The following is an 11,938-nucleotide window of genomic DNA, read 5'->3' as shown; positions in this document are numbered from 1 at the left end:
AAGAAACTAAGCAAGGTAGAGCTAAGCTATGATCTCTAAGGTCAAGCACATGAATAATTGCATGAATGTAAGTGCTTGAAAGTAAAGAGTGGGAAAGAGACAACTGGATTTTTTCCCGTGGTGTCGATGTGTTGGCACACACCCCTAATCCACGTTGTGACACTCACTAAGAGTCTTGTCACCTCCCAAGTCACCGAGACGAGGGCGCTCACTAAGAGTCTCCGTTCACCATCCCGGCGTGGTGGAGCTCAAGCCACGTACAACCTTCTTCGGGCTCCCACAATCGTTGGCAAGCTCCGGAAGAAACACCTTCAATCACCAAGATCGCCTAGGTGCTGCCAATCACCAAGAGTAACAAGCTAGGGTCTTCAGTTGAGCAAGAACCGATCACCAAGAACGGATGCACACAAGCTTCTCTCTGCTCAAGTCCTTAGTCTTGCTTCTTGATTGATTGAATGAACAAATATGTGAATGATGAAGCTCAAGGTGGCTCTCAACAAGAGTATAGTGTATGAATGTAGCCTGGTGTCAAGAGAGTGCAAAATGACCCATTGGAGGGGTATATATAGGCAGCTCACACGAATAGAGCCGTTGGAGAAAAGCTGCCAGAAAACTGCGTAGCGCCGGTTAATCCGACGATCCTCCAATAGCCAGCGTCGGTTTAACCGATGAATGTAAACTGCCCATTCTGAAAACTAGCCATTACAACTCGAGCAGATTAACCGACGTATCATCGGTTTAACCGGTGAGTGTAGTTGTCCACTGATCAACTGAAAAACCAAGTCTCTGGACAACTGCACCGACGTTAACTCAAAACCATCGTCGGTTTAACCGGTGAGTACAACTTCTGAAATCCCTGAAAAAACCATCTCACTGGTCAATTGCACCGACGTCTCATTTCAAACAGCGTCGGTTTAACCGGTGTATTGAACTTGAAATGCCCTGGAAAAACCAACTCTGGACTAATGCACCGACGTTAATTCAAACAACATCGGTTTAACCGGTGTATAGAACCTGTCCAGACTCTGCTGACTGCGTTTAACCGACGTATAGAAAAGTGGAAGCGTCGGTTAAACCGGTGTATAGACTTTTTCTGATTTTGCCTTTTCTGATTTGAGTCTTGAGTGAAATCCAAATATTCTTGAGATATAAGTTGAAACCACTTATTTGTACTTCTAGAAACCTGAGTGACCATAGTGTGCATCCATTTTCAAATGACCATGTCCATGCTCAAGTTACTTGACCTTAACTCCTCTTAATAGTGCGATCACTACAAAACTATGAAACCTATACTAACCTAAGTGTCCTTCTCAACCTTACGACACTTATGACTAGAAAGATCCTTAGTCTTGTTATATATTTGAGATGAATACCGAGATCGCCTTTTTGAATAACGAAATTTAGGGGCCTCTTTTGACATATGACCAAATGAGCGATAATGATCTATTAAGCTGCACAAACTCATTAGTCACAATAATGGTTGTCATTAATCACCGAAACATACCTTGAGGGCCTAGATGCTTACACACTGCATCAAGGGGGATCATTGACGCATCGGCCGGAGGTTCTATCATTGAGCTCACGCCTACTCAAGTTTTCAAGCTATTCAAGAAGGTGGCGGACAATGACGCATGGGCATCATCGGGGCGCCTACAACCACTCCAATCCGTGGGCGCCGCGAAGAGTGTATTACAAGTGGAACGCGAAGAAGTGCTAGAAGGGAAGATCGACTCGCTCATGAGAAGGTTGGAGAAGATGGAATTGGAAAAGAGAGAAGCCCAAGCTATCGATTTGAAGGCGGCTGAAGCGAGGTCTACATGTGAAGAATGTGGAGAGTACGACCATGTATAAAAGAATTGCCTGGAGGAAGCCAAGATGCTCGACTACATGAAGAAGGGAGAATGGATTCCGCCGACCAACTTCCGCTACGGGCAAGGTAGACCCCAGTTTAATGCAAGCTCTTCCATTCAAATCTCGGTGCCTCTTCGTATACAATTGAAGGAGTTCATGGAGGAGCAAGGCAAGATTAACAAGGACACCGTCACCAAGTTCAAGGCTATGGACAAGATCTTGGAGAACATTGATGGCAAGGTGACGGAAGTCGGGAGCTCTAACCTTCAAGTACTCAACATGATGAAGATGCTAGAAACACAAGTAGCCCAGCTCGCCGGACGCCTATCTAGCAACGAAGGAAAATTGCCCGGACAACCTCAAAGTCCGGAGACGGCTAAGGCAATTCAAACTCGCTCGGAAAAGGAGACCGAAGAACCCGAACATGCGGCGGGAGCAAGGAAGCCTAAGCCAAGAGTTGAAGTGGAAACCATCATCAAGGAGAAGGCACCTACTCCTATGCCAGAGATAGTCACCGAAGAGCCGGAGTTTGAGCTAGATGATATAGACACCAAGATTCTACCGCCAAGGCCACGATATCGCAAAGTTCCGACGTATTCTCGCTACTTCAAAGACATCATGGGAAACAAGCGCGAGATACCTCCAAGCACTGTCAAGCTAACCGAGGAATGTAGCGCGGCAATCGCTAATGAAGCTCCTGAAAAGAAGAGGGACCCCAGATGTCCTACCATCCCGTGTTCCATTGGATCTCTTATGTTCGAAAGAGCACTTTGTGATCTCGGTGCAAGTGTGAGCGTCATGCCAAAGAATGTGTTCGAGAAGCTACGCTTACCGGAGCCGGAGCCCACCGCAATGTGCCTAGAGTTAGCGGACAATTCCATTCGCTATCCTTTGGGAATCGCCGAAGATGTACCCGTGAAGATTGGAGAACACTTAGTCCCTATTGACTTTGTGATTCTCGATATGGGAGAAGGGAGCAAGGCGCCTCTCATACTTGGGAGGCCTTTCCTCAAGACCGCAAGGGCAAACATCGACGTTGGCAATGGGGAGATAAAGTTCGACATCAATGGCACCACAAGCGAATTCAAGTTTCATCCACGCCTCGAGGTATGCAACATGATCAATGTCAAATATATTCCGCCTCACCGCCGTGTCACAGAGGAGAAGCCAAAGAAAGAAGAGGAGCCGAACAAGAAGGAAGCGAAGAAGGAGATAGAAGTCGTCGCGTCCATCGTGACAAAGAAGATCATTGCACCCGTCAAGAAGAAAGCTAAAAGCCCGCCTGTGAAGACCAAAAAGACGACTAACGTAGAAGACAAACCCGCACCAAGGATTGTGCGGAAGTGGGTACCCAAGACTGCAGCGCCATCACCGAGCATTGGTCCGAAGTGAAGAAGAAGAAAGTCTAGCTGTAGACTATAAACGAAGTGCTTCGTGGGAGGCAACCCGTTCGTCGAGTCAAGAATAAAGCTGCCGGGAGTTCAACCCGTTCGTCGAGTCAAGAATAAGCTGCCGGGAGGACAACCCGCGAAAAGTTTAGGTAAGTGAGTCGAGAATTTTGCTACGCAAGAACATGATACACTTTTGAACAATTGGTCGTTCTGTCGAACAATTCAATTTGGATTTTATTCGCTCGGTCATTTCGATGTTGTTTCTTATTTTAAACCAATGACATGAGCCATCCTATGATTTATTTGCTTCTTCTTGAGAAAGCTACATCCAAAATTTCATACCCATTTTTGGCGACCATCCTGTCCATGACGGCCGGACTAAGTTGAGATAAAACACACGAGTAGAGCCGCGCTATGTTTATATTACTTAAATTCTTGATGCGTAGGTTCGCACAAATATAGAGAGAATTTTTAGTTTCATCACCATAGGACTAGAATTTTTCTAACCTTAATTACTCTCTTTTTCGAAATTCTCTCTCTCATTTTGGCAAAAATTAGAACCTAAACCCAAGACCCACGGTTGAATTCGAGATTGTTCGCTATCAATTCATGAAAGTGAACGGTTCCGGTGCAATCAAAATTAATGTAGTCGGGAAATATTTTTCGACTTACAAATGTAAAGACGTTTCAATTCCCCTCTGATTATTCATTTAAACTCATTGCATGCTTTGAGTCAATTCTGAAATTTCGAAGTTAGAGGAGGATTAAACATCTAAGCATGATTTGGAAAGGGTTTATGTGCTTGATTAACATCCATTGATCAAAGTGAGTTCACGGGAAAGAGTTGTGCTCTCTACCTACCACCACATGCAAATAATTCAAAGGAGGGAGCAGCCATGCATGGAAGGACATGTGATTTTCAGCAAAGATGGCACCATGTGATGCATGATGAAGCATGGGACAAGGTGAATTACACAAAGTGGAGAAATAATGTTGCAAGTGGACATCAAAGGCAAAGAAGGAGTGGTTCACAGGATTTGGACGGTGCAAAGCATGCAAGATGTACTGGACATAAGCGAATAATTGCACCAGGAAGCCACCAGAGAAAATTGAAGTGGAGAGGAGCCAGGAATCCCCTAGGCCGGCTGGCCCCAAGGCCCTAGGCCGGCCGGCCTGACCCCTATTTAACCCCTATGGTGCTCCTCTTTGGCAGGTATACTCCTCACTCAGTTCCTTACTTATGTTCTTCAAGTTCTTCGCCCAGAAACATCAGTTATAGCCCTGAAAAATTCGTCCACCAAAATCTACTCCAAAAATCTCAGAAAATTCACCACAATTCCTAGTTTGTTCCACTCTTCGATATATTGTTCTCCCGCCGGCAAGAAACCCCCGGTGTGTTTGTTTTTGAGTGTGTGCAGCAAGGAGTCACCATGAGTGGCCTCATGAAGTTCATCGCCGGGAGGAGAAGGACGCGTTCATCAACATCCGACGCATCGGCAAGTTCTTCGCGGAAGCACTCGGTCTCCGAGTCTCCGCGGAGCATGGAGGAAGACAACCCAGCACCGAGGAGCGACATGCTGCTCCTTGGTGGAATGAGAGACCCGAGAAGCTCCTCCGTGCGATTCACCGAAGGGATGCCACCTCCTCCACGGCGTTCGACAAGGTCATCCGCACCACCACCATACAAGCCCAAGAATTCAGAATATGAGTTTATTATCTTGTCGAAGGAAGAAGAAGAAAGGCTTAAATTCATGAAGGGAAGATTACGAGCAAATTATGATTTTGATGATGAAGCATTGGTGAAGCTGGGATTTCATCATGACATCTATGAGCTCTTGGAGAACATCGGTTGGAAGTTATTTTCCGACGGTGTCACGGTTGATATGCAAGAAGAAGTGGCTCTTGAGATGTTCATGACATTAGAAAAAATCTACGGAAGTGGTGGATGATGAAGAAGTTCCGTCTGAAATTTCGGCTCAAGAATGAAGAGAAAGTAATCACCTATGGAGAAATAGGGAGTTTGCTCGGATTCAAAAGTAATGCATATGAAATGGTGCAAGTTGAAGATGGAGAGCTTGATGGATTTTGGACAAAAATAGCAAAAGATGTCAACCGCCAAAGGAAGAATATAAGTAATGTGACCCTCCAAATATTCCACTCTTGGTTGAGCAAAACAATTCTCGGGAGGATGAGAGAATCGAAGGTCACCGACCAAGAATTAAATTGGATGTATGCTGCATTGGTGAAGAAGCAAGTAATTGATCCCACCTACATCATGGTTGAAAGGTGGCTTTGTGAAGCATCATCCGGCACGGGAGAAGTTGGTTCGGGGTGTTATCTCACAATGATAGCCCGAGCCATGAATCCGAGGTTACGAGTGATCCAAAAATTTTATGTCCCGGAAAGAGATATTGGGATTGATCATTTAAGGCAAGGTCATTATATCGGAGGGGGTGAAAAGAAGGGATTCACTATTTCTGAGATGGATATTTCCCTCCCCGATCAAAGGCTGAAATTATTTGCAAGAGGGAGGACTGATTGGCGAGTTAAAACATCGGGATCGGCACAATAAGAAGACTTGGAAGTAAACCTTCTACCGCCAAGTTCCGCTTATTGGAGGAATGAATTTCAAGGTGCATCAAGTGGATAGGGATACCCGCAAGGATGGACGAGTCAATGGGAAGGAAGCCAAGAACAAGCATGGGGGCACACTGCGGCGGCACCCCCATCATTTAGCAACTACAGCTACCCACCCTCATCATATCAAGGAGAGATGCCCGACCCGTCATTTGGAGCACAATATTTTGACCTCCCTCAACCGGAACAAGGAATGAGAATCATGGGTGCCTATGCGAGAAGAAACATGGAAGATATAGACGCCATCCGGAGGCATACAACCCAACTAGAAGATGGAACTGCGGGAATTGCATATCAAATGGGACTTCTAGACCTGGCGCCACCAGAACAATTTAATGGAGGAGCATTTCAGCAGTATTATGACCAATGATACAACGCAAGAGCCAATCAAGGAGAGTGATCGACGACAAGACCATGAATAAAATGCTCGCACGTGTGGTTTGGATTTTTCTACTTCTTTTCATTTATTTTCAGCATGTGTGCAAGCTTGTGTGTGCGTAGCAATTTTCTGTTTTATTTATTTCAGCATGTGTGCAATTTGATTTCTTTTGCTTTCATCACCATGATAAATAAATGCATCACCTACGCTTTAATGTTATGGTTAGTAATGATGATAGAAAGTTTGTGCCATGTTAAAATATGATGATCGTTGCCGCTTTGTCTAATTTCTTGTGCTTGGTTTATGCATGATTAAACTAATGCTCTCTCCAACATGATCTGAAAATTAATTAAATGCCGGCTAATTCAATTGTGGCGGTTATGATAAATTAAGACCCATATCTTTTATTCTTGCTCTCTTACTTAAGCTTGTCAAGGAAAATTTATTTTGGATTTAATTTTGAGCTAACCTTGTCAATGATACCTTTTACAATTGCTCTACCCTTCTACAATCCTAAATGATATATCATAACAAACTATAGAGCGAGAATTATTTTCAGGTGAATTAATTCAGGATTTATCTTCTTTGGTACGAGACTAAGAAGCTGACCATTCCGTATTTTTGCGTACCTCTCTTTTGCTAGCCATTCTATCCATGCATTGTGAGTTTCTATACCGGGAACATCGCAAACGTCGCTGGATATCCACCCCTAACCAAAAACATCTTTTTGTGAAATACCTCCTTGACCACAACCTATATATTGAGTATATATTTATTTCGACGGCAAAACAGTGGAATCAAGAGCAAAATTCAGTAAAACATAAGCTTGGGAAGCATCAAAGAGTTCGCAGAAGAAAAATCCGAAGAAGTGGAGGCCTACAGGCAGTAGGCCGGCCGGCTCAACACCCCTAGGCCGGCCGGCCTGCCCCTTTTCCTCCTCTGTTGGCTTCAATCTTTCACGAGGAGATGCTCCATTGAATTCCAAAATTGAGTCCAGAGAATTGATAAAGGTTTTGTGCACTCACTCCATCAAGTTATCATCACTTCATTGCTTGAGGACAAGCAAACGTTCAAGCATGGGGGAGGTGGAGTAAGTGCATTGTGTTGCCAACGGTTCTGAGGAGCAAAAAGAAAGAAAGAAAAAAAAGAGGAAGAGAGAAAAGAAAAAAAATGAATGATGATGAAAAGCTCCTCGGTTCCTTAAGCTTCATTAAACTCCAGGTACTTTGAAGATTATTCTATACTCAATTATTCCAACCATGTGCAATCTGATAACAAGGACTTCAGTCATGCCTTGGGATCAACCGTTGCCATTTGCACATGTCCACCATCTAAAGAGTGTGTTCCATTCCCTCCCTCTCCACAAAAAAAATTATTTTCCAATGGTCTTTTTGACGAGTCTCGGTAAATCCATAAGAAGTATTTCTTGTTTTGATAATATCTTGATTATAATATCTTTTGTTAGGACTAACCTTTCTAGAGCTCCAGATAAAGCCTCACACATACATATGAGAGAAAGAAAGGAGAGAGTTCTAGCAAGTTTGAGAGACAAGATGAGCTGAGAGTTTCCATGAGCAAATTGCAATGAGGTTTGAATTATTGATCTTGGTTTAGCATTACTTATGGAACTTACTTTCTTAATTCTGAGACTTGTTTAATTTTGAGAGCATGTGCTTAATAATTGTGGGGAAGCATTTAACTTGTATCTACCTTCCACATTGAAAAAGCTGGTTACAAATTGAACTATTAACTGCAAAATATTTTTTGGGAGCATTGTGTTTTCTCGTGTATGATCAAGTGCAGGGATTGGACACTGAAAGGCAGTGCTGATTTTTATCAAAGACTTACTCGAGGACGAGCAGGGTTTAAGCATGGGGGAATGTTGGCGCTCCTTAAGTATCCATTTTATCCCCTGTTTAACTTTGATAATGACATGAATTTAATATCAGAATCACTAACCATCCTAACCTCGGCCCAATTATTGGTCGTTTTCGTGTTTGCACATATATTTTGGAGGTACTTCGTTTTTGTAGGTTTTTGTCCAATTTTGGAGCATGAAATGGCGAGGCCCACGATCACGCGAACACGAAGAAAGACGAAGGCCAAAGCCCGAACAAAGGATCGAAGGCCATGATGATTAGAGGCCCGTTCATGCACATCCACCCTCCAATGAAGCCCAAAAGACAAAGCCCACAAGATAATATCAAGATACTTCGGGGTTAAGCAAAGCAAAGAGATATTTAAGGAAGGATTTTCCATCCTATCCTTCTCCTCGAAGAAATCTCGAAGATAACGACGTCTAATGGGGTGCAATCGTGAAAGACATAAACTCTAGAAGATTCCAGGAGACTTGGGGAGAAAGATGAGCACGAGCCGGCGAAGGAAAGAGCCAGGCCGGCCGGCCTAGCCCCATTGGGCCGGCCGGCCCAGCCCTTTTCTAGGTCGGTTCGACCTTCCCTTTGACCGAGGGTTCCCTGAGGCTATTTAAAGACCCCTCCCCAAGGTTCACGCAGAGATCAATTCGGGAGACAATGCCAAGGAGCAGAGAAGATAGAGGGACACCTCTCGGAGAGCCGAGGGTCGTGCTAGTTGTCTAGGGTTCGCCCTAGCCGACGTGGGAACCTTGCAAGGAAGACCACGTTGGAGTTCTGGAGCTAGGATCATCAAGATCAAGGTAGGGCCCCGGTTGTGATCTTGTGATGTACAATCATTCATGGTGAAGTTATTTGTGATTCCGAATGTTTAGTGACCATGTTCTCTCTTTCGATTTCGTTCTTTTCTTTGGGTTTGCTTCATCCTAGATCTATTATCGAGATAGATCGCTTAGCATGATCTTGTAGTCATGGTGGCTAGAGGTTCATGGCGGAACTACCAAAGGGGGTTCGACTTGCTTCAGGGTATTTCGTTCAAAAGGGGGGCGTCGTGACTGGCCGTCTCCACAGAGTAGGCGGAGTATCGAGGGATCGGATTGGAGATTTTGGGTTTAAAGAGGCTTTTCATTGAGATTCACATCTACCTTACTTCACTTCATCTAGTTGGAATTACAACATATGCATGATCTAGGTGATCTAGATTGGTTATCTCTAACTTTCTCTTGCTACCTTCAGTGTTTGTCGTTTTTAGTAGATTAGATTCGTTTTCACCATCTCAACACAAAGGAATCTCTATGATAGTAGATTGTGTTTTTGTCTCTTTGGTTCCGTGGATTGATAAACCTTGGGGGAATACTCTGAGGGAAAAGCTACATGAAACCGTGCGTTTGCGGTATATAAATCGGGGGCGCTAAGGAGCGTCAACACTAGTTCATGTATAAATTGATACCAATAAATTAGTATATTTCTTTACATAAGTTAAATGCGTGACTTGACATAAAAGTATATTATAGAGGGCAACATAAGTTGCCCCATGTATATGCATAATTTTCTACTAAATAACACAAGTTGCTACATGTTTTTTGGGATAAATTAATACTATATTTTACATAAATTGCCACATGTATATTGTAGCAACTCCTTCAATAATATCAAACTTAAATTTACATATAAGTTACTACTGGTGCAAAACATCTTCAAAATATATGCAAGTGGGATCTAGTTTTGTTCGTCTTATGACGTAGAATACAACGGTGCAATCGGTACTCAATGGAGATCATACGAAGGAGAGAAAATATTTATTCGAAAAAGTTGCATGTTAAAAAAAATCTGGATGTGATCCGATATAGTTCGAAAGTGACATTTATTAGTGAGAGGGGAGGCATGTGTTAAATCTGAAAGAGAGGAGGGGTCGCGCCGCTGTGCGCTTTGCACCACGCTGGGTCGCGCAGTTCCCTATAGCGCGACTGGTCGCGGCTTAACACAATCCTTTTTTTTTCTAATCACACGTTATCCTCCATAATCACAACGCACACACACTCACCACCTATAAACATATATATGTAAATCCTACTTTCATTAGCATTTTTGAAGATCGAGCCGACAAATCCTCAGGATTGACAAAGTCACCACATACGTCTCACCGTTGACAGAACGTCGCCTACCACTGAATGCACAATACCATTAAATTCTAGAATATTCACTCCCACGGGGAGCCGAACTCAGTATATGAGGTGCTACCGAGGCTTCTATAACTAGTAGTCTAAGGATCCTTTCGCCCTACTGTTTGGCTGGCTGTGGCTAGTGTCTGCTGCTGATTTATTGTGAGATTAGATACTGTTGTTTGACTGGTGTCTGATACTGGTTTGGTGTGAGAGGAAAATACTGCTGGTTGGTTGCCTGACAAGCTAGCTGAATAGGTCGAGTATTTGTTGTTGATTCTTTTTCTCGTGTAGCTATTTGATTATGAGGATGAGCTTCTTTGAAGTTGCTGAAAGCAATCGGGTGCTCTAGCCTAAGAGGGGGAGGGGGTGAATTAGGCACTCTAAAAATCTTAACATATGACTCCAACTAGTTTGCACAAAACTGAAACTAAATCAAGCTATCTAGATGTGCAACTATGGTTCACCTTAGTGTGAAACCCTCATCCCAAAAGAGTTTTGCAACCTATAGCCAATCCTAGCAACATACTACACTAAGAAAGTAAAGGCACACAAGTTGCAATATGAAATGCGGAAGCTAAAGGAGAGGGATGAGAGGAAGCAAACTCTCGACACGAGGATATATCTCGTGGTTCGGTTTGCCACAAAGGCGCCCCTACGTCCACGTTGTTGAAACACTCACGAAGAGTATCGCTTCCCGGCAATCAAGTCTCTTGCATGAACACAATCACGGTCACCTTAATCCCGATCTTCACTAAAAGAGATTGCCCGCGAAGGAGGGGTCTCCGTCCCCCGCACAATGTCGTCGATGCCGTTCCACACCAAGCCGGAGGGTCGTTGACTTGCCGGCGAGCCACCAAGGCTCCAACGAGGCCGGCGCACCAAGATACAATGTTGGTTCAACTTAGAACCACAGCACAAGAATCTAAACCTTGCTTGATCACTCACTCAAGAGCTAACCTTGCACTAACACTCACAAAGCTTGTGCTAAGGACTAAGGATTTGATCTTTATGCTCTTGGATGGCTTGGAGGTGTTCTTGGGTGTATATAGGATGTCCAGCAACTCCAGCAAGCTTCAAATGGCCGGGGGAACACATATATATAGGACACCATGTCAAGAGAGCCGTTACTAGTCGTTGGCCAGTTTTCTGCGTAGGCATCGGAACTTCCGGTGCATAGAGCATCGGTTCTTCCGGTCACTCTATGCTCTGAAGTAACCGTTGGCCTCTCTGACACGCTGCAGCAACTTCAGGGACCATCGGATGAACCAATGCTAGGGCGTTGGAACTTCCGGTGACACTTGTCCTTCATATAGCCGTTACACCTTACTGACGTCATTGCACCGACGCATTACTCTGGTAGCCGTCGGATCTTCCGGTGCTGAAGGCTTGGCTACTGCATGTTTGACATCGTCTCTGGAACATAGTATGTTGAATGCACCGATGCTTAACTTGGCCTCGTCGGTTCAACCGGTGCTTCACTCTTTCTTCACTTGATCTCCAGAGGTGCTCAGACTTGCACGGATGCCAGAGCGTCGGATCTTCCGACAACCATTGGATGCACCGATGCTTAGGCATCGGTTAAACCGGTGCCCCTATTTTCTGCTAAACTCGTCCAATGCTTTGACACCTCTACGGCGGATTGGA

This window comes from Panicum virgatum, chromosome 5N, assembly GCF_016808335.1.
Source record: "Panicum virgatum strain AP13 chromosome 5N, P.virgatum_v5, whole genome shotgun sequence".
In the NCBI taxonomy this organism is placed as follows: Eukaryota; Viridiplantae; Streptophyta; class Magnoliopsida; order Poales; family Poaceae; genus Panicum; species Panicum virgatum.
This window is presented reverse-complemented; position numbering follows the sequence as displayed.